This window comes from Schistocerca piceifrons, chromosome 7 (assembly GCF_021461385.2).
Source record: "Schistocerca piceifrons isolate TAMUIC-IGC-003096 chromosome 7, iqSchPice1.1, whole genome shotgun sequence".
NCBI classification, from domain to species: Eukaryota; Metazoa; Arthropoda; class Insecta; order Orthoptera; family Acrididae; genus Schistocerca; species Schistocerca piceifrons.
Window position 1 is genome coordinate 428,652,133 of NC_060144.1, and position 24,840 is coordinate 428,676,972.

Consider the following 24,840-nt stretch of genomic DNA (forward strand, 5'->3'; position numbering starts at 1 on the left):
CCAAGCTCTCTTTGAATCAATGCCCAGCCGTATCAAGACCGTTATTACGGCCAGGGCTGGTTGTTCTGGGTACTGATTCCTCACGATCTATGCACCCAAATTGCGTGAAAATGTAATCACATGTCAGTTCTAGTATAATATATTTGTCGAATGAATGAATACCCGTTTATCATCTGCATTTGTTCTTAGTGTAGCAATTTTAATGGCCAGTAGTGTAGATTTTGGTCATCCATAACATACCAGACAGTGCTTGGAGCAACATCCGTTGCATGCAAAGTTGATCGTGTACTCGTTGACGAGTTCATTTCAACGTGGTGCAGTACGGCCTCTTCCAATCCCGGTTTCCTGAGTCTCTTTGGAACATCACAGTCACGCCTGCTGACGGTAACGTAACACTTTTTCAAAGCCGTTGCGTAATTCTGGCGAAAATGGTTTGCCATGGAGTCGGACGCTGTGCATAACGCTCTTGATAAAGGCAACGAGCAGTAAAGTCAAGCTTGCCGCTGTGGCTGAGCGGTTCTAGGCGCTTCAGTTCGGAACCGTGCTACTGCTGCGGTCGCAGGTTCGGATCCTGTCTCGGGAATGGATGTGTGTGATGCCCTTAGGTTAGTTAGGTTTAAGTAGTTCGAAGTCTAGGGGACTAATGACCTCAGATATTAAGTCCCATAGTGCTCAGAGCCATTTGAACCGTTTTTAGTAAAGCCGACGAGCAGCTCTTTCGTTACTGTAAGCTTCGCCATAAAGAAGGATCATACCGGTGTATTCTGCAAACTTGCATTCATCCATGCTGCTCTAACACTCATAGACACGTGAATGAGGCTTCACCCAAATCAGAGATGTGGGATAAACGTCAAATAATATCAGCAAAATCGACGAAAGTACCCCCTCTACCCTCCCCAATGTCTACCCTGCTTCAAATCTACCAACAAACCATGTTTTCAAACGGTTATTCAAAATATTGTAAGTCCTAGGTGTTTGTAATGAGAATTTCCGAACAGTATATACAGGGTGTTTCAAAGTCGACGGTAAAACTTCAGAAATGGATTTCTAAAGGGCTATGTCAACATACTTACGGAAATGCTTCATTACAGATTTATTCAACTATCCGCTCCTACAAACTGTGATGCACGTATGTAACGTTAGCTGGAGCATTTTTGTTACCTATCAGAGGGAATTTTCCAAGTGACATCCTCTTACCTGAATACAGACATCCGTTCGTCGCCTCATTGAATTCCGCACACGATCCAAAATGCCAGATCTAGTGCACATTCTTTGAAGAATTGCCACAACGTGTTCATAGAGTTAGTTGATCCACAACAGCAGTCGAATACGGGAGAGACTTTACGTGTCTTCACAGGTAAAAGTCCACGGGTGGTGAAAGGAATCGGTCCTCCTACACCTATACACCATTCAGGAAGAGTGTGCAGTCAGGTGCCGCCAGGCAGAGAGCCTGAAATATGCGGGGGCGCCATCGTGCATGAAATGCACGTTTCTAGGTGTTAAAAGTACTCAGGCAATACAGTATGCAAGAAAACTGTGCAGTTCTGTCCATTAAGTATTCCAACAGCGAACTGTCAACAGTGGTTGCTCAGATCTTAATGGGGAACTTGTTGATGAGATGATTGGATAGTTGCATGGGGACTCGTGTCCCCCTCTGGCGTTGGTTATGCAAATTCTGATTCCATCCCTGTTAAACGTAGCTTCATCTGTACATAAAAGAACAACTGCAAAGTTGGGCGTCATAACACACTGCTGCAGGAACCACTGGCAGAGCGTTACTCTCAGAAGGTATCCCGCAGGGGACGAGGCATCTACAGCCTACAGATGGTGTCGATAAGCACGTTCTTATATAGTCGTCTCCAGATCGTTAAATGCAGGAGATTCCTCTGCAAGTGCTGCCGCCTTGTGCTGATTCCAGGACTTTTGCTCCACAGTGTTGAGTAGACCTCACTCATCCTCTCGTGTTTTATATATTGGCCGATCTCTGCTGTCTGGTGGACGTGTGAAACCAACGTATTCACAGAGGGGGCGATAAATTCCTTCAAATGTTTTTTGGTCTGGCAATCTGCACTACAGGTAGTGTTCTTAGTCCAAGTGACGTGTCTCCAGTGCATTGCCATCTCCCAAACCATATATGTAATTGCGTGGTCGCGAGCTCTTTGTTCGTGTACGTTTCCAGACTGCAAACCTTGGGGACAGGCAATTACAAAACACTAACAGTTTTGCTAAGGGCTGCAGATACATTCAATGTTCCTAGGCCTTATGTGTCACTTCAGAGCAGACTTCACACCACAATTACTAACAATGGATATGTCAGCATTTATGTGTTTAACTGACGGTCATTGTACTGTGCCCGGTGGTATTCAGGGCCATGACACAGTGATAAACAATTTTCTTACTCGTGTAACACTTGTAACTGGCGTCATACACTTTCTTCTGGCAAACAGTACTTGCAGTGTACACTGTGTAAGTGTAATACGCTTTAATAACAAGGTAAATACGCATTTCTGTATGCATGTTGATGCAGCCTTTTTTATTCTTGATATAAGAGGAAGCCTTTCATGAAGTTTGGCCTTCAAGTTCTGAAACAGCCTATGAAAAGCAGAGTGTGTGTATGCTTGGGATCCCCTCCACTCCTCTAAAATCCCTGGATAGATTTCAACCAAATTTGGTACAGAAACAGCAGGCCTCATGCATCATCACTATGAGGTTTATAGCCTCATAACACCGATAGGAGCAAAACTACAGGCAAAAACGTGTGTTTTCCAGCGCCTGGTGTGTAGGCTGCCCAGCATGATCACATGATGTGAAGCAACAGTGTCAGCTTCCCAGATCAACCTAATTTGCAGGACAGACTACAAGTCAGGGACAAGAAAAGGTTTTCGAACCACAATCTGTAGGCTGTCCTGCATGTCAGGCATGTTGTGTTGCAATAGCATTGGCCTACTGTATTGAACTGTAATGCAGAGGCTATACTGATGAGCATGGCTGGAGACTACTTGAGATGGATAGAGGATGATATAGGCAGAGTAAAGGGGAGGACGGAACAGACAGAGAGAGGGGAGGAGGGTGATGAATGAGAAAGCAGAAGGTATAGATGTGTAGCAGGCAGATGGGAAAGGAAGAGTGGGAAGCAGGGTAGGAAAGAGGAGGAGGAGGAAATGATAAGAGGGAGGGGGAAAAGATGTAGTCATAGAGAAGAGATGGAGGAAATGGGCAAAGAGAGGGACAGAAGGCGATGAGGAAACAGTGAGATTGGGGAGGAGAAGAAAGATGTAAGTTGGTAGATGAGATAGACAGACAGAGGGATGAGCAGTTGGACGCAGAGAGGGGGAGGAGGAGGAGGTGTGTTCCACATACGTGTTCAATGGATACGCTCGTGAAGCCATGAGGGAGAGGAGAGTTTATAAATATGCCTCACATCCATGAACCATGGACCTTGCCGTTGGTGGGGAGGCTTGCGTGCCTCAGCGATACAGATAGCCGTACCGTAGGTGCAACCACAACGGAGGGGTATCTGTTGAGAGGCCAGACAAACGTGTGGTTCCTGAAGAGGGGCAGCAGCCTTTTCAGTAGTTGCAAGGGCAACAGTCTGGATGATTGACTGATCTGGCCTTGTAACAATAACCAAAACGGCCTTGCTGTGCTGGTACTGCGAACAGCTGAAAGCAAGGGGAAACTACAGCCGTAATTTTTCCCGAGGGCATGCAGCTTTACTGTATGATTACATGATGATGGCGTCCTCTTGGGTAAAATATTCCGGAGGTAAAATAGTCCCCCATTCGGATCTCCGGGCGGGGACTACTCAAGAGGATGTCGTTATCAGGAGAAAGAAAACTGGCGTTCTACGGATCGGAGCGTGGAATGTCAGATCCCTTAATCGGGCAGGTAGGTTAGAAAATTTAAAAAGGGAAATGGATAGGTTGAAGTTAGATATAGTGGGAATTAGTGAAGTTCGGTGGCAGGAGGAACAAGACTTCTGGTCAGGTGACTACAGGGTTATAAACACAAAATCAAATAGGGGGAATGCAGGAGTAGGTTTAATAATGAATAGGAAAATAGGAATGCGGGTAAGCTACTACAAACAGCATAGTGAACGCATTATTGTGGCCAAGATAGATACGAAGCCCACACCTACTACAGTAGTACAAGTTTATATGCCAACTAGCTCTCCAGATGACGAAGAAATTGAAGAAATGTATGATGAAATAAAAGAAATTATTCAGATTGTGAAGGGAGACGAAAATTTAATAGTCATGGGTGACTGGAATTCGAGTGTATAAAAAGGGAGAGAAGGAAACATAGTAGGTGAATATGGATTGGGGGACAGAAATGAAAGAGGAAGCCGCCTGGTAGAATTTTGCACAGAGCACAACATAATCATAACTAACACTTGGTTTAAGAATCATGAAAGAAGGTTGTATACATGGAAGAACCCTGGAGATACTAAAAGGTATCAGATAGATTATATAATGGTAAGACAGAGATTTAGGAACCAGGTTTTAAATTGTAAGACATTTCCAGGGGCAGATGTGGACTCTGACCACAATCTATTGGTTATGACCTGTAGATTAAAACTGAAGAAACTGCAAAAAGGTGGGAATTTAAGGAGATGGGACCTGGATAAACTGAAAGAACCAGAGGTTGTACAGAGATTCAGGGAGAGCATAAGGGAGCAATTGACAGGAATGGGGGAAATAAATACAGTAGAAGAAGAATGGGTAGCTTTGAGCGATGAAGTAGTGAAGGCAGCAGAGGATCAAGTAGGTAAAAAGATGAGGGCTAGTAGAAATCCTTGGGTAACAGAGGAAATATTGAATTTAATTGATGAAAGGAGAAAATATAAAAATGCAGTAAGTGAAACAGGCAAAAAGGAATACAAACGTCTCAAAAATGAGATCGACAGGAAGTGCAAAATAGCTAAGCAGGGATGGCTAGAGGACAAATGTAAGGATGTAGAGGCCTATCTCACTAGGGGTAAGATAGATACCGCCTACAGGAAAATTAAAGAGACCTTTGGAGATAAGAGAACGACTGGTATGAATATCAAGAGCTCAGATGGAAACCCAGTTCTAAGCAAAGAAGGGAAAGCAGAAAGGTGGAAGGAGTATATAGAGGGTCTATACAAGGGCGATGTACTTGAGGACAATATTATGGAAATGGAAGAGGATGTAGATGAAGATGAAATGGGAGATACGATACTGCGTGAAGAGTTTGACAGAGCACTGAAAGACCTGAGTCGAAACAAGGCCCCGGAGTAGACAATATTCCATTGGAACTACTGACGGCCGTGGGAGAGCCAGTCCTGACAAAACTCTACCATCTGGTGAGCAAGATGTATGAAACAGGCGAAATACCCTCAGACTTCAAGAAGAATATAATAATTCCAATCCCAAAGAAAGCAGGTGTTGACAGATGTGAAAATTACCGAACTATCAGCTTAATAAGTCACATCTGCAAAATACTAACACGAATTCTTTACAGACGAATGGAAAAACTAGTAGAAGCCAACCTCGGGGAAGATCAGTTTGGATTCCGTAGAAACACTGGAACACGTGAGGCAATACTGACCTTACGACTTATCTTAGAAGAAAGATTAAGGAAATGCAAACCTACGTTTCTAGCATTTGTAGACTTAGAGAAAGCTTTTGACAATGTTGACTGGAATACTCTCTTTCAAATTCTGAAGGTGGCAGGGGTAAAATACAGGGAGCGAAAGGCTATTTACAATTTGTACAGAAACCAGATGGCAGTTATACGAGTCGAGGGGCATGAAAGGGAAGCAGTGGTTGGGAAGGGAGTGAGACAGGGTTGTAGCCTCTCCCCGATGTTGTTCAATCTGTATATTGAGCAAGCAGTAAAGGAAGCAAAAGAAAAATACGGGGTAGGTATTAAAATTCATGGAGAAGAAATAAAAACTTTGAGGTTCGCCGATGACATTGTAATTCTGTCAGAGACAGCAAAGGACTTGGAAGAGCAGTTGAATGGAATGGACAGTGTCTTGAAAGGAGGATATAAGATGAACATCAACAAAAGCAAAACAAGGCTAATGGAATGTAGTCGAATTAAGTCGGGTGATGCTGAGGGAATTAGATTAGGAAATGAGGCACTTAAAGTAGTAAAGGAGTTTTGCTATTTGAGGAGCAAAATAACTGATGATGGTCGAAGTAAAGAGGATATAAAATGTAGGCTGGCAATGGCAAGGAAAGCGTTTCTGAAGAAGAGAAATTTGTTAACATCGAGTATAGATTTAAGTGTCAGGAAGTCATTTCTGAAAGTATTCGTATGGAGTGTAGCCATGTATGGAAGTGAAACATGGACGATAAATAGTTTGGACAAGAAGAGAATAGAAGCTTTCGAAATGTGGTGCTACAGAAGAATGCTGAAGATTAGATGGGTAGATCACATAACTAATGAGGAAGTATTGAATAGGATTGGGGGGAAGAGAAGTTTGTGGCACAACTTGACCAGAAGAAGGGATCAGTTGGTAGGACATGTTTTGAGGCATCAAGGGATCACCAATTTAGTATTGGAGGGCAGCGTGGAGGGTAAAAATCGTAGAGGGAGACCAAGAGATGAATACACTAAGCAGATTCAGAAGGATGTAGGTTGCAGTAGGTACTGGGAGATGAAAAAGCTTGCACAGGATAGAGTGGCATGGAGAGCTGCATCAAACCAGTCTCAGGACTGAAGACCACAACAACAACAACAACATCTTATAGTTTTGGGTATGCAATGGTGGGGATTCTGAACTTAGGTATCACACTATCATGGCACGCCAGTAAATTTTACTGAGTGCTGCAGTACGCTCGATGACACTGATTTAAGATATTATTTTTCATCATAGTCAATAAGTCTCAGTAAATAACGGTCGGGACATTCTATCTACCAGTTGTTCAATTCCTCAGCGATAGATATCCAGTCTTAAGTCACAGAAGCATCAGGGAAGTGTCGTGTGAACGTCCTCACGGTTAGAAAATATGGAAATGGCGTGGTGCAAGATCTGAACTCTAGGGCAGATCACCACCACCCACTTCCAATTGTTGGCACTATTTCACAATGGATGGACGTGGCATTCCACTTAGTTCACACACTTTCAGAATATCATCTCTCTACACATTCTTAAACTTTTGAACTGAGGTGACAGTTGACACACAACTTAGGCATAGATTTTGTACTGCCCATCGTGGCATTGAGTGCCGTCCGATGGAGTTGCGGCAACAAGACGCGGTAAGGAAAGCATATTCTACAGTTGGAACAGAGGAGATTCGAAAATCAGTGTAGCGACTTTATGGACCATAAATGAGGTAATCCACTGACATAAGATACTTTTACAAAGGGTAACGTACTCTGAACCGACAGCTGGGAGCGAACATCTCGGAAGGGATGAAGCTGGTCGGTTGTTCGTGTCCTACTGTTGTGACCACATGTGGAAAGTGAAGCCACGAGACGGCGGCAAGGTGCTGGACATCCGTGTCTCATAGTAGAACATAGTTGTCGGACGATTGCCGCCCTGTAAAGAAGAACTGGTGGCAAACTGTGGCACATAATACGACGAGGAGCACAGTGCTGGTGCAACTAAAAGGCTGTGTTGGAATATAAAGTAAAGCGTACATTATTGACTAAATGTGTAATGAAAAGTGTATCTAAGCTACAGCAAGACAGTAACACCCAGAATTCATCAGTAGTCAGGAGGCAATGCAAGTAAACGCTGTTAAAAATCCGCAACAGAATAGATAACTACACCAAATAGTTTTCCAATACAAATCCACACGAAATTTTAGCGATTTTCCCAGGTAATTTTAAATATGAAAAGAACAACAACACATTTAGCAGGCAAATAAAAACCATTCGCTGAGGGCGGGTCAGCTACAACAATGATTAGCGTATAAAAAGAGGCACATGTCATTATATTTTACCGGAGTATGCAGCTTAACGGTTGAACTCAGGCGTAGCCGTGCCATCTCTGTGTTGCAGATGACGTGCTGTGTTGAACTGTGGTTGACTTCTGTTTATAGCCACAGGGCACACATAATGTAAGAAAAATCCGGATGAGTGCGAGGAGTACTCGGGCACGAAGGGTTCCGTACATACACAGTTTTGTATATAGATAGTTCATCCATCTTTGGAGTACCGAAATTCGTCGTTTTGTCTTTTATCGATATCGAAATGGCAATACATCAAATATGTGACATTTTTGGCCATATCTTTTGACTGAAATGACAGGAGCTTAAATTTTTTACACCGCCAAGGAGCCACAGCTTTTAGTACGTGACATATCTTTTAACCTGACATGCCTATCCGTTGCTAAGAAAAAAGGTATCTTCACAGCCGAACAGTCCGATAACATTTTAAAAGATACCAGAATGAGATTTTCACTCTGCAGCGGAGTGTGCGCTCATATGAAACTTCCTGGCAGATTAAAACTGTGTGCCAGACAGAGACTCGAACTCGGGACCTTTGCCTTTCGCAGACAAGTGCACTACCAACTGAGCTACCCCAGCACGACTCACGACACGTTCTCACAGCTTCAATTCTGCCAGTACCTCGTCTCCTACCTTCCAAACATCACAGAAGCTCTTCTGCGAATCTTGCAGAACTAGCACCTCTGGAAAAAAGGATCTTGCGGAGACATGGCTGTGAGGACGGGTCGTGAGTCTTGCTTGGGTAGCTCAGTTGGCAGAGCACTTGCCCGCGAAAGGCAAATTTCCCGAGTTTGAGTGTCGGCCCGGCACACGGTTTTAATCTGTAAAGAAGTTTCATGTTAAAAGATATTTTTTTTGTGTCATATACACTGTGGTGACAGAAGTCATGGAATGCCTCGTAATATCGTGTCGCACTCCCTTTTACCAGGCGAAGTACATGCAGCTTGGCGTAGCATGAACTCAAGAAGTCGTGGGAAGTCCGCTGCAGAAGTACTGAACCATATGGCCTCTGCATTCGTCCGTAATTGCTAAAGTGTTCCGGTGAAAAATTTTGTGCATTATCTGACCTCTTTCCTATATCCCATAAATGTTCGGCAGGTTTCCAGTCGCCAACAATGTAGCCCGGGGACATGGTATAATGTCATTCGTAAAACTTTCAGTGTGTCTGGCAACATGAAGTACACGGATGGTTGCAAATGGTCTCCAAGTAACTGAACCTAGCCAATTCCTGTCAAAGATCGGTTCAGTTGGACCAGAGAATGGAATCCATTCCATGTATACACAGCTCACGCTATTATGGAAGCAACGTCAATTTGCATAGTACCTTTTTGACAACTTTGGTCCACGGCTTTGTAGAGTCTGCGCCATACTCGATCCTTACCATCAGCTCTTGCCAACAGCAACCGGGAATCATCGGCCCAGGCCACTGCTTTTTTCCTCACTGCCCTGACGGATATGTTTGTGGTACAACCAACATTAATTTCTGCGGTTATTTCACGCAGTACTGCTTGTCTGTTAGCACTGCCAACTCTACGCAAACGCCACTGCTCCCCGTTATTGACTGACGGCCGTCGACCACTGCGTTGCCCGCGGTATTCTCTGCACACTCTTGACCTTGTGGAATCCCCGAAAGATTTCTGAAATGAAATGTCCCATGCGTCTATGTGCAACTACCATTCCGGGTTCAAAGTCTATTAATTCTCGTCGTGCGGCCATAATCGCGTCGGAAACTTTTTCACGGAATCACCTGCGTACGAATGACAGCTCCATCAATTCACTGTCCTTTTATACCTTACGTATGCGATACTGAAGCACTCCGTATATTTGCATGTATCCCTTAACTTTTTTACCTCAGTATACTTACAATTAACAATTTACAATTTTTTTCCCTTTACTTGTACTGCAAAAGCTTGCTTGCCGCCAAATTTCATGATTTTGGGTCAAGAGGGAATAACCTATAGATAACGAAATATTAAACAATCTATAGGTTTCGATCAGTGAATTTTCTATTATCAAATACGTGACGTAAATAGCCTTATCTTTTGATTACATTGACTTAAAAGATCAGATTTTTTGTACACCAATATGACACGAAAGTCAGCTTCATACATCTTCCCGTTCCCGAGGAAAAGAATTCTTAATAGTCAGACAGACATACAACAAAGTGATCCTATAAGGGTTCCGTCTTTAGTACCTGAGATACGGAATTCTAAGAAAGTATATATGTAATATAAACAGCAACTGAATCTGCTGTCAGTATAATGGTAACCTGAAAAAAATTTGTATGTCTATATTTCAGAAACTACACTCATGCACATAATTTAATGATAATGCTGATACATGGTGAAACAACGATCTGGTGGGCTGTTTGCGGGTTTAATCACCTCGGTGTATGAGCATGCGGTGCATTTCACCTGCGGTCGTCGCACGGTGGCGCTGGCAGCAGTACACATACGTAGAGGTGTGTTGGTGCATGTCAGAGTACGGTGCAGCGAGTAGGTGTACAGACGTTTTCAGACGTGCTAATGATGACTGTGTGTTTGAAAATGGCTCAAAGAACACATATTGATGACGTTATGAGAGGTAGAAAACTACGGCGACTGGAGGCTGGTCAAACACAGCAGGTCGTTGTACGGTCCCTCCGTGTGCCACAAGGTGTAATCTCAAGGTTATGGCAACGATTCCAGCAGACGGGAAACGTGTCCAGGCGCTACAGTACGGGACGTCCACAGTGTACAACATCACAAGAAGACCGTTATCTCACCTTCAGTGCCCACAGACGGTCACGGAGTAATGCAGATAGCCTTGCTCGGGACCTTACCGCAGCCACTGGAACAGTTGTCTCCAGACACACAGTCTACAGACGGCTGAACAGACATGGTTTATTCGCCCGGAGACCTGCAAGGTCCATTCCACTGACCCTTGGTCACAGGAGAGCCCGTAAAGCCTGGTGTCAAGAACACAGTACATGGTCATTGGAACAGTGGTCCCGCGTTATGTTCACGGACGAGTGCAGGTACAGTCTGAACGATTCTCGCCGGGTTTTCATCTGGCGTGAACAAGGAGCCAGATACCAACCCCCCTTAATGTCCTTGAAAGGGACCTGTATGGAGTTCATGGTTTCATGGTGTGGGGTGCACGTACGCCCCTTCATGTCTTTCACAGAGGAACTGTAACAGGTCAGGGGTATCGGGACGTCATTTTGCACCAGTATGTCCGCCTTTTCAGGGGTGCAGTGGGTCCCACCTTCCTCCTCATGGATGATAACGCAGGGCCCCACCGAGCTGCCATCGTGGAGGAGTACCTTGAAACAGACGATATCAGGCGAATGGAGTGGCCTGCCTGTTCTCAGACCTAAACCCCATCGAGCATGTCTGGGAGGCTCTCGGTCGACGTATCGCTGCACGTCTTAAAACCCCTACGACACTTCAGGAGCTCCGACAGGCACTGGTGCAAGAATGTCAGGCTATACCCCAGCAGCTGCTCGACCACCTGATCCAGAGTATGCCAACCCGTTGTGCGGCCTGTGTACTTGTGCATGGTGATCATATCCCTTATTTATATTGGGGTACACGCGCAGGAAACAGTAGCGTTTTGTAGCACATGTGTTTCGGGGCGGTTTTCTCATTTTGTCACCAATACCGTGGGTTTACAGATTTGTGTCGTGTGTCTTCCCTATGTGCCTATGCTATTAGCGCTAGTTTTATGTAGTGCCACGTTGTTTAGCAGCACATTATGAATTTATCCTTAATTTATGAGAATGAGTGTATAATGGAATCAGCCACAGAAGATGCCACAACTGTGGAGAAATATGGTTGGAGATTAAACAAACAAAAATTGTGTTCTTGCAGGAAAGCAGATGTCCGTAGGCATCGGGTGTCTTATATCCATAGAAATCTACAGAGGACTTATTTAATCCACGCCACGAAGAATCGCTGCTGTCTTCCGTTCCTAAAGTACGCTGATATGTTGTGGAGCAGGTGGTCGTAATTTTTGCACTTATCAGTGTGTATGTAACATATCGATGTTGTTCTTGATGTTGTATTTGGTTCCGAAGATTGGACTTATGCAACTTTTCACGCACATTTATTGTACAGAATTCTGTTCACTTCTGCATATGTACTGCACACTACATCTACACGAATCTGCCTACTGTATTGACCAAATCTCACACTTGTCTCCAGTACCGAACTGACGACTCCTTCATGTTATGTGGTGCGTCCTGTCGAAGTCCGGCATTTGTGCCACTTTACGTGCTGTGATTTATCATACTGTTTTAGAACTGTCAGCACTGTTACAGACATGCAAGCCTATAGAAAGACAGGTTACTCTCTCCACAAGTGACAAATGGTCAATATGGGTAGGGAATGTGGGAAAGAAATACGAGTAACTCAATTTGTCCTTGAGCAATGTCAGGTCATAGGAAATCTCGTATCGGATTTAGTGCCAAGATCCAGAATGCCCTATATTAACATTTAACTCATTAACACAACAGTCTTACAATGTTCAATACTTTTCCCGTACTGATGTCCACTTAATTACAATTTCAGTTATTCAAAATTAACCTCAGAAGTTAACAAATAAGTTAATGTAATGTTAAAAAACTTGGGGGATAACACTGACCTATCATGAAAATGTGCACTACTCTAGCAGTTAGGTAACAGTTAGACACTGTCTAGTATGGCTCTCCTTCCAGTGTTAAAAAAATCGATATGTTAGCTACATTTGGTACACAGCACTGTATGACCTGAAATGCACCAAACAGAAACTGGCCAGCAACTACAATTTTTACTTCAAACTCTTCAAAATGTGCACTGTGTTATAATTAATTTCGAAGTACCGCAGTGACTGTGGAAACACTGAAAAGAAAATCTGTTCGTCATCAAGCTGTAATATCAGACTATAAGATGTGGAGATTTTTTTTGTTTTTCTGTCGTAGAGTTTCTTCAGAACCGAATGAGAAAAATTTAATAGCGTATAACATGTGTGAATCCCAAAATAGTGGTTTTTAATTGTCATAAGAAATGTAAAAGTATTACTACCTAATTGCAGAGGCGGGTGTAGCATTTTTCATCTACATGAAACAGTTTTTTAGGCACAAAAGAGGCGGATGTAGCATTTTTCATCTACATGAAACAGTTTTTTAGGCACAACTGGTGACTAAATTTCACTCTGCATGCATCGTACGCTACATCTGCATCGAGCAACCAGCTCTCTGTCTTGCACTGAGCGATACAACCGATAATCGTGTTGTTAAGCAGCAGCAACTACGTATCTGTGAGCTCCACTGATGCTTGTCGCTTCTGCATCGTATCACTAGTCTCATTATTTATCGTATCATAAATATTATCACCCCAGTGAGAACTGCGCCGAAGCAGCTAAGCAATCCCTTTCTTGATGTGCTTTATTTTACGTAATTAAATTATTTTAATTTTAACTTTGACCAATAAACGGTAGTTTGAGCTGAAGAAAGATGGAAATAGATACGTAGGATTATTTTGTGAATAACCCCAGTTCAAAGTGTTGTTTTCAGATTTAATTGTATTGAAAGCAATTATTTCAGACAGGCTAACATGTGACACTGACTGTGACAAAGAAGTGTTGCCTCTTTTTGGTTTGAATTAATAATCGAGGTGGCATTTGTTATATTGAAACGGTATTCTAGCGCTTTAGAAGCATTCTCGGAAGGCACTCTAAACTTACCTGTTTCAAATTGCATTTTATAAGCCACGACATTTACAAAAGAAATTCAATAGGGACATCGAGACAACTCTATAAGATATCAGGCAATAAAGTCTCCACTCGGTCGTCTAGGGAAGAATCTAGTGAAGTTTGCAAGAATTTACCTCAGCACTTCATTCAACATAGTCCTACGACACCTGCTACAAACAACATCTTGCGCTGTTACTAGGCCCAACGCATAACCTAGTAGTTTTTGAAGATGGGAAATGCTAGAAACACATTTCTTATTTTCGTCAATTTATGCCTTTAATTTCTTTTCCCCTTATTCCCTCTCATAATCTCGTCATTAATTAGTCGACCTACCGACCTAATCTTCAGCATTACTCCGTGACATCAATGAACAAAACTCCTCTTGTATTCTCGTATTCTGAATACCTCATCGTCTACTTTGACGTCCTAGAAGGTTAGTCTCCAAACAAGTGCGTTCAAACACACTTGCTAACATTTAAATTGATATTCAAAGCAACAACTGCAAGTATTCCTACACTATTTCGGTCGTTACCAGTTATGTTGCTGCCAAAATAAGGAATCTTATGTACTACTTTTAATAGTAATTCCCTCAGTGACGCCAAATTTAATTCAGTTACATTCCATTATTCTTATTTTACTTTCTGAACGACTCAGATTTAGGTAGTGAATGTGGGAGTGCCAGGATAAGAAAATATATATTGCAAATAAAGAAATTATTAAATTTTTAAAGCCAGTACTGCACCAAAACAATAAAACATGTATAATTTTATTTCTGTGAGGCTTGACAATAAATAGAAGAAATTATTCAAATATCAAAGCGACACTTAGATAATTTATAATAACGTGACCTGGTGTAGGAAAATTACAGTCACCAGCCGGCCTCTGCCACTGTGACTGGACGCACACTTTGCCCGGCAATCATGACAGAGTCACACTCTAAACTGTCTACACATGGTAACTACAAAATTCAAAAGGAAATTCTCATTAAAAATAGAAATTAATAAAGTATGCGCAATAATAGAAATACGAAAACAGACTATTTTGGATTCCACATAGAACATGTAAAACTCCAGGCAATAATAAATTCCAGTACCAAGGTGTACTTAATATGACATATCACCTCTTGTAACCATGCATGTATCAAAGCCAATGGCAGTTTTCCTTCTCAACCAATAACGCTCTTTTAAGCTCAAAAAACGCATTCCACCATCTTTCTGTCCTTTTCAATGGCCATTGAAGTGGGACCTTCGCAGTACAGTGAAATTTCTCTCTCTAGCTTCCAATTCATTTACATTATCCAACACTGGAATTTCTTATATTGCGTAAACATGTAGTTGAAACCTGATCGCCAAGGGAGGCAGGATTCGGTTACGATTGTGGACGGGGCCGTAATCAGTTACTGTAGGTTCCATTCTGCAATTACACACGCTTATTTTAAAACGGTAATTCCAGACTCTGCAATAAATAAAGATATTGCACGTTATTAATGAAGGAATAAACAAATGCGTAATTAATAGTGCGTTCAGTGCGTTACAATTTACCAAATGAGCATAAAATACAGACACAGCAAATAACGTTTGAAAAACAAGCTCACATGATTCCAATTAGAATTTTTAGGCAAATAACCACAGTCACGGCTGAAGGTCTTTGACATCAAGAACGGCAATTATAAAAAAAATTAACAAACACATAGTAAACAGCGATGCAATAGCATCGTTAATTTAAAAAGACAGGCAACTGATCACCAAACGGGTGAGACAAAATGATGGTAAACTTGGTCGCACAACCATTTAAACCTGCTGTAACGCCAAGAATGGCAGTTATATGAAAATTTAAAAAAAACATACAGTAAAACAGAAAATACAACAGCAAAGGTTAATTTATAAGGACAAGCAACTGATCACCAAACACGTGAGACAAAATGATGGTAAACTTGGTAGCACAATCATGCTGTAACACCAAGAATGGCAACTATATAAAAAAATTTAGAAACAAACAATAAAACAGCAAATACAATAATAAAACACAGGGGCCAGTTACAGACTTTGCATCTCTGAGTAGATCCGGCAAAAAAACGCTTTCGCGAGCGATGAGATAGGCAGCCAAGAGTTGCATTCACTTCACAAGATGGTTACTCAGACAAGTGGCAGTCTAAAGAATGACTAATTATAATCTTGCTGAAGCTACCCGGCCGGTCGGAGTGGCAGTGCGGTTCTGGGTGCTACAGTCTGGAACCGGGCGACCGCTACGGTCGCAGGTTCGAATCCTGCCTTGGGCATGGATGTGTGTGATGTCCTTAGGTTAGTTAGGTTTAAGTAGTTCTAAGTTCTAGGCGACTGATGACCTCAGAAGTTAAGTCGCATAGTGCTCAGAGCCATTTGAACCACTTTCTGAGGCTACCCGACGTGCAATAAACCAAATGCAAAGATGTAAAAATACGTCAAAGCCGGAACCGGCGGTCTGGAGTCCGCCCACAGAATACTGTGCTTAGAGCGCCAGGAAGGAGAAAGGAATCACTGACACCAGTGTAGAAGAATCGCCAACCAAACTACAATGAAGTAAGCTGTCAAAACTACACGCCTCAGCGGACAGCAGTGGCAAGGAGAGGAAACATTCACTGCCGTTACGTACACTAAAGGACAGGTAACTGGGGCGTTAGCATCCACGAGGCAGGAAAAATATCACTGGTTCAACTTAAGAAATAGTAACAAACTGAATTCAATACACAGTAATTAGAAGTCCATGACAGCTAATTAGATCCGCCTTCCCCAAGCACTCCACTTACTGCTCTTTGCCTAGGCAACACTACGAGCAGAGGTTTATCTCACGCACACACACAATTCATTTCCTGTGGAACACCAAACTATTCAAGCATGTGTTTCAAGAAGCTTCGCACCAAACGAATTGTGTTGGACACTCGTCTGGCAGTACAGAAGACGAAGTCACAAACATCTTGTTCCTTAGGAGGAGCTGGAGTCAGTCAATCACTATCCCGACAGTTGAAATCATTGCGTTTCTGCTCCAAGTGGCTCGTTTTGTACAGCATGGCACTTTGCAGCGGCTTGATGTGCGTCTGGCTTCAGTGGTCAGTGGCAGCGCGAAGATACCAAAGCAACTGAAGACGATCGGAGACTGAGAGCAAGCCTCAATGGACAGCCCTCTAGAAACAATCAATGGCGGCAGTTTACTCACTTCATCTGGACGCCAGAGCACTCGCTGCAAGACCACACAGTAGAAGATGGGGTAGAGAGAAGGCCCCTATATATATTAGCCAATACATGAGTCATTTTCATTGATATTCAGTTTAAAACCTCTTTCGTAGACATTACTTTTACCAGAGCTTTTAAGCCCTTACCTGCCTTTGACAGAGTTACATTGTCATCAGCGAACCTCAACCCTTTTATTGCTTCTTACTAAAGGTTAAGTCCTTTTCCAAAAACCGAGCGAGGTGGCGCAGTTGCTAGCACACTGGGCTCGCATTCCGGAGGACGACGGTTCAGTCCCACGTCCGGTCATCCTGACTTAAGTTTTCCGTGATTTTCCTACATCGCTCCAGGCAGGTGCCGGGATGGTTCCTTTGAAAGGGCGCGGCCGACTTCCTTCCCCGTCCTTCTCTAATCCGATGAGACCGATGACCTAGCTGTTTGATCTCTTCCCCCAAACAACCCAACCCAACCCTTTCCAGAATTCTCTTTGGTTTCTTTTATTGCCTGCTCGTTGAATATATCTTGAGTAATTTGGCGCACGGGCAACAGCCTTCACTAACTTCCCAACTCCTGTTTCCCTTTCTTGTCCTTCGACTTTTATTACTGCAGTTTTTTTTCGATGTGAACTGTATATAACTTTTTATTCTCTGAGTTTATCCCTGTCGTATTTGGAATTTCGACGTTTTTATTTTGGTCAACATTGACAAAAGCTTCCTCTAAATAGACAAATACTGTAGGTAAAAAGTTACCGTTGTTCATGCTATCTTTTAAGTCATTGGGTCTGTATTTCCTCATACATGTAAACATTTCTCCAGAACCTCCAAACTGTTCTCCGCCGAGTTTGGTATCTAGCAATTTTTCCATGACTGCGATGACTGTTTTGTAATACTAACTTCTTCCAGTTCGACCGTTCAGCTTACATCTTGCTGCAAATGCTAGGGAGTGAGCGTGGGGCGGTGAGAGTCCGAGAGGCCTTGGTGGAACGCTGTTAACAATTACAAATGACTTTTACTGGTTTCAATATGTGACGATGTAGTGAAAATGGGACGCCCATCTCCCTTGTTTGCATCGTTGTTATCTTTCTGCTCAATCTGTTTCCATTTCCGTGTTTCTTCCCAAATATGGAAACACAGGCACTAGAACTGATATCAATACTTTCTTTAGTTCGACAAATGTTTCCTGGTATTTTTCGACTATACGAAGCTAACAACCCTCTTCGAACAACGCGCAATAATTATTGAGATTCTTTGGGAACTCTGATTGGGACGTGTTAAATTGTTCGGTACCATCACAGTCGGTACTATGTCCAGTTTCTTTGATGACGTAGCGGTGGCTCAGTTGTGAAATTACGTTGCTATATTTCTACATCTACATCTACATGGACACTCTGCAAATCACATTTGAGTGCCTGGCAGAGGGTTCGTCGAACCACCTTCACCATTCTCTGTTATTGCAATATCGTAAATCGCGCTGAAAGAATGAACATCTATATCTTTCTTTACTAGTCCTGATTTCCCTTATTTTACTGTGGTGATGTTCCTCGCTATGTAGGTCGGTGTCAACAAAATATTTTCGCATTCGGAGGAGAAAGTTGGTGATTGGAATTTCGTGAGAAGATTCCGTCGTAACGAAAAACGCCTTTCTTTTAATGATGTCCAGCCCAAATCATGTATCATTTCCATGACACTCTCTCCAGTATTTCGTGATAATACAAAACGTGCTGCCTTTGTCTGAACTTTTTCGATGTACTCTGTCAGTTCTACCTAGTAAGGATCCCACTCCGCGCAGCAGTATTCTAAAAGAGGACAGACAAGCGTAGTGTAGACAGTCTCCTTAGTAGGTCTGTTACGTTTTTTAAGTGTCCTACCAATAAAACACAGTCTTTGGTTAACCTTCCCCACAACATCTTCTGTGTGTTACTTCCAATTTAAGTTGTTCGTAATTGTAATACCTAGGTATTTAGTTGAATTTACGGATTCTAGATTAGACTGATTTATGGTGTAACCGAAGTTTAACGAGTTCCTTTCAGCACTCATGTAGATCACCTCACACTTTTCGTTATTTAGGGTCAACTGACGCTTTTCACACCATTCAGATATTTTTTCTAAATCGTTTTGCAGTTTGTTTTGATCTTCTGATGACTTTATTAGTCGATAAACGACAGCGTCATCTACAAACAACCGAAGACGGCTGCTCAGATTGTATCCCAAATCGTTTATATAGATAAGGAACAGCAAAGGGCCTATAACACTACCTTGGGGAACGCCAGTTTCAGTGTTGTTACGAAATCACCGCAAATAGACAACCTACCACAAAACTATCACACAACCACGGAAAATATCCTACATTTTTTATTTTTCAGTGTCTGTCCACCTACTACTGTCTCGGCCTATGCTTTCAGTGTTAACTGGCCTCTATCCCACAGTTACAAATAACACTAAAACTATTTAACAAAATGAAATAAAAATTATGTCACTACTAGAACTCTTTGCTCTTACATTACAATTGTGTGATACAGTTGGAAATTTGTCAACTTCATCTACATTCTCTGACGTGTAAAGATGAGCAGAGGATATTCTTTCAGTCATAGGTTTGGTCGACTGGGATGTGGTGCAGCAGCCTCCGGACTTTTTGATGCACTGAGATTCCAGACACCACGCTCCATTCATTGTGACTTAGACAACCGGCTTATAAATTTGGCTTTCATTTTGATATTCAAAAAGCAATTAATTTTAAAAAACAATACTGAAAATTTTGGAATAGGTATATCTCATCTCTCACTCTCCCTCGTTCATTAAATAATCGGACTAGTTGCCGATAAGCACGATAACAGCAACATTCAAATAGCTTAAAGTCTTCTGGCAATACTGATTTCAATCATACGTGAGCACTCGCTCGCATTCTGGTTTGGACTGAGGAAGTGATAGTGCTGCCAGGGCAAAGTCCACTAAAGTACCGTACAAATGTACACCGTAATCGGATGAAATTTGACCGACTTGGAGACTATATACATTGTCCTTCAATTAGGCCTGTAAGTACATACGTCTAAAACATTGCACAATACTTTTACCTTCATATACAGATTCAGACTAAAATTATTTAAAACTCCATAGACGGCGTAGAATTAATGAAAGCTAACGTTCCTCGTGCTAAAATCTATCAGCTTCAGATTCCGAAGAAACACCAGTTGGAAGTACGTCCGAGGACAAAGATCGCCAATAATCATCCACTTTTTGCATTTCAGGTAGATTAACTCGTGGTACAAGATCAGCAAATGTTACTAAAGTGGTGGCAACTTCTCTTTCCATACTAGATAACGCTTTTCTTGGAAATAATACAGATAAATGTTCTAGGGGAGGCGCATTAAATTCAAAGCGCATCTGAATTCTTTTAAATCCTTGAATTAATAACTTGCAGTATCTCTCCCTAAATTTCCATGTAAGAAGATACGTGGCCGAAATATCCTTCGATTTCATTGCTTCCAGAAGATCTGCACCTAAATAGGTGCTGTTAATGTCCAAAAAACTGGTCTCATCCGCGACCTCTACAGAATCCACAATAATTGTGTCCAGAGATTCGTTGTGAACGTAATCATGTTTCATGTAGGCTCGGGAAATCTATTTGCAATTGTTTCTTTAAGGTTAGCACTACAACTTTTGAAGATTAGAAGTAGGCGTTCGTTGTATTAAATTTGGGCAAAATCCACTTTAAAACTTACAAATACAGTATACTAAATGGATCACGGAGGAAGATTAGTATTTATTTGGACTTATTAACATTTCCTGTTGTCCATTGACCAATAAAAATAAAATTAATGACTCCCATTGTTACAACATTCGTTCGAAAACAGAAATAAGTGAAAGCAGACGAGTCTGCGCAGGATGTAGTCATTTATTAACTTTCAATTGTATATACCAACATGAAGAAGCAGTTGTGCGACATACACGAAAGTTGGTATGCCTGTTTCTACGCTTGAAAGATGATATCTATTGAAATTCGCACCAGTCGCATAACCGAATCACTAATAGCAACACTACGAGCATGCAAATCAGTTTTGCTTTAAGTACACGCCGTAACGGTCGTCATCGTTGGTTACCTTTGGGATTGAACGTGGTGAGTTCATGTTAGTCAAGAATGTAACCACTGTACGTGACTGCTGGCAGTGTGCAGTTGGAAGAAGGTCGGGCTCCGGACGGTCACGTGGTACATTAGAGAGGGAGGACCATCGTGTTCGGCGTGGAGTTGTGGCGCACAGTGCTCCATCTGAAGCAGCATTCTGTACAGCAGTCAGCACCTTAGTGACACAAGGAACTATTACAAATCACTTACTTCTAGGATAGCTTGTAACTCTATTATCGATATTACCCATAATTATTTATGATAATTTATCTGTGGATGTAATGTCGAAAATAATGTGCTTTAAAAGAATTAAAATGTTGTATTTTACTGTTTCATGCATAGGGAAAGTACATTTGTCATCATATAAAACTTTGAAGGCGGGAGGGGGGAGGGTGGAAGAAGGTCCCTCCGCAAAGGAACTGGTGGTCGAACTGCTAAGCTCCTTTGTGGCATGAGTGAGTCGGTGGCTAGTAGTCAAAGGGTGTGCCTCCTATGAACTGAGTCGGGAAGAACTGCAAGATTTTATAATACAGCCTCGAATGCGGATGTAATTCGGCTTATTATTCATGGCATACTTTGGTTAGCTCTCTACTATGATAATCCGACGTTAACAAGAGAATTCTCAGAACTTGTTACACAGGAAGAGCCATGGATATTTTTGCCAGGAACCGGGAAGTGGATAAAGAGGAGGACGCGCCAGCCAAGTCCCTAGCTTTTCTTCCCTTTGTCGGAAATATATCCTTCAAGATAACAAGGATTCTTAATCGTTTTAATGTGAAAGTGGTTTTTCGTCCGCCTTCTAAGATTTCGGATTTGCTGGGATCGGTGAAGGATGATTTGTTACTGCGGAAGGCGGGAATGTAAAAGTTACCGTGTCAGTGTTGTATGGCCTATATAGGACAGACAATGCGTACTGTGGAAGAGCGTTGTACAGAACATCAACGTTGCACTCGCCCACTGCAACCCAGTAAGTCTGCAGTTGCGGAACATTGTATTTCTAACGGACATTCAATGGAGTACGACAAAACTTCGATTTTGGCCACTGCAAAAACTTTTTGGAACTCCGTTATCAAGGAATCCGTTGAAATACGCATTGCGGGAAATCTAATGAACCGCGACAGTGGTTACCAATTGAATAACGCATGGAATCCCGTCATCTCAGAAATTTGCTCGAAACGAAGACGCCAGAAGACTTCTATAGCTGCGGCCAGCGAGAATACCGACGGCAGCTGAGTACTGCAGTTCCACCAGCGAGGGTGCTGCCGCTGGTCGGTGTGGTCCTTCTGTCTCCGCAATTGCAACGCATGCGCGGTAGAACTATCAGCGCACTATATAAGCTGGAGCGGACAACGTCTTCGTCATCTAGAGGGTTGGATCCCCTCCTTCGAAAGCGTCAGATTGCAAAGCCTGGGCTACTCTCAGGGTGGAATCTCCGTCTTCGAAGATTGTGTCTGTCTGTCTGTCTGTCTGTCTGCCCGCTGCTGTCGCTGTTCGTTCGTCCGTCCGTCCGTCCGCCTGCTGGCTGTTCATCGCCGTCGTCGTAACCGCTGCCGCCGCCGCCGCCGCCGCCGCCTCCGCCGCCGCCGCCGCTGCCTGCTGTTCGTCTGTTCGCCGCCGACGCCGCCTGCTGTTCGTCCGTCTGTTCGCCGCTGCCCATCGCCGACGCCGACGCCGCCTGCTGAACGTCCGTTTGCCGTCGCCGTTCGTCTGCAATGAGTACTCCCACCTCCACCGTCATCTACACCTCCCCCTCCCCCTCTCCCACAGTCACTTCCTGGAGTGCCGCCTCTGGCCTCCCTCCTTCCACCTCCCCTTCCCTTCCCCCACTTACCCACCCCCCTATCTCCTCCCCTGCTGTATACCCACACCTCTACACCCTTCCTCCAGCCTCCATACCCTCAACAGCTCCCACTACTACCCCCGCCCTCACGTACGCCTCTGTTGCCGCCTCTGCTGCCGCCCCTCAGGTGGTTGGCTTCCCCTCTCTCACCGACCCCGTCGCTTCGTCTTCTGCATCTCCCGCACGCATCACGTCGCGCCGAGCCACCATCGCCACCACAGAACCAGCTGCTTCTCCCGGTGCCTCCACTACGCCACAGGGATCTGCCACCCGCCACCTCCCTCTCCTCCCCGTCCCTCTTCCCTCCTCCCAGCCTCCGGTCTCCAAAAAACCCCAAAAGCGCGTCCTTACCGACTCTGCTCCCGCCACTTCCCACAAAAAATCAACACCACCTCCCCCTCCCCCGGCCGTCACCATGGACACCACCCCTCCTCCTGCCACCCCTACCTTGGCCCCCACCCTCCACACCTTTGTCCTGTCAACTCCCGATCCTAAGTTCCTCGACGCTCATACCAAGGAAATACGAAAGTACTTACCTGGTGCTCCCATCTCCCAACTCATTCCCCGCAGGGACTCAGTCCTTATCAAGTCCCCGTCCCCATCCTTTCACACAGACCTCCTGCGAAAACTCCCACGAGTTATGTTTGGCCCCCACGCCTCTCTGACACCCTTCCTTTCCGCTTCCACTCCTCGTCAGCCCCAGCCTCCCCGTCGCCCCCCCACCTAAACCGCTGTGATCACCAAGCTCAGCCCGGTGATCACAGAGGATGAAGTGTTGGTAGAACTGATCTCCCACCCGGACTTGGAAATCCGCTCTGCCCGCCGTATCCACAATGCCTCTGGTCCCACCTACCTCATGCGGGTATTCTCAGAGTCCGCCCCATCCATAGACCATCTCCTCACCCAGGGTGCCCTGATATACCACCGTCGCCACCCTGTTGAATCCTCCAAATCCCCTCCCCAATCCTACCGTTGCCAGCGGTGCCTGATGTACAATGACCACCTGACTCCCAACTGAAAAAACCCCCCCACCTGTCCCCATTGCAAGGCCTCCCACTTCCTGTAATACCTGCAATGGCCCCCATCCCACATACTCCCACAAGTGTAAAGCTAAACCCCCTCCAGCCACCCCTGAACTTACAGTCCCAGTTCGTCCCATTGATCCTCCTGTCCATCCTAACAATTCCCTCCATCCACCCCCCACGGCCGAGGACATCATCCGGTTCATTACCGTTGTACACCAAAACATTCACCCTTTTCAGCGCCCGCACACCTTCCAACAAATATCCCTTGCTGCTCGCTCTGTTTTCCACCTGAACACCTTCGCCACTTACTCCCACAACCAAGCCCACTTCACCTTCACCCGCCTCGACACCCTAGTTTAAGTCTCTTCCCTTCCCTCTCTTCCCCCCCTCCTTCCCGTCATGGCGCGGCACGAGTCTCGCATCCTCTTCCAGAACATTTGCTCCTTCCGCTCCAACAAATACCTCCTCATGCACACCCTCTCCCACCACCAGGTCGACACCTTCCTCTTGAACGAAACCTTCCTCCAGCCCCACCATTCTATCCGCACCTCCCCCTATATCCGCCACCGCACTGATGCTCCTGGTCCTCGTGCGCAGGGTGGAGTCGCGATTGGCCACCTTAAGCATATCCCCGTCCGGCCACAACCTCTCCTCAATGACCCCACTGAACACCTTATCCTTAGCGTCTTCTTCCCCTCCCTCACCATTACCTGTGCCACCATCTATGTCCGCTCCACTGCTCCTCTTCCTTATGACTTCATCTCACACATTGACCACACCTTCTCCACCTATGTGATTGCCGTCGACCTCAACATCCATAGCCGCACTCCTGCTGCCCTTCGGCAGTGGCATCAGTTCCTCTCCACAATCCAGGGTGACCTTGTTCCCATTCCCCAGCACACCCGACCCGAAAGTAACACCACCCCCGATGTTGTCATTGCCTCCGCCAACCTCCTTGGGCGTATTACTGTCGCCGTCCTTGACCCCACAGGTAGCGATCACCTCCCTGTCCT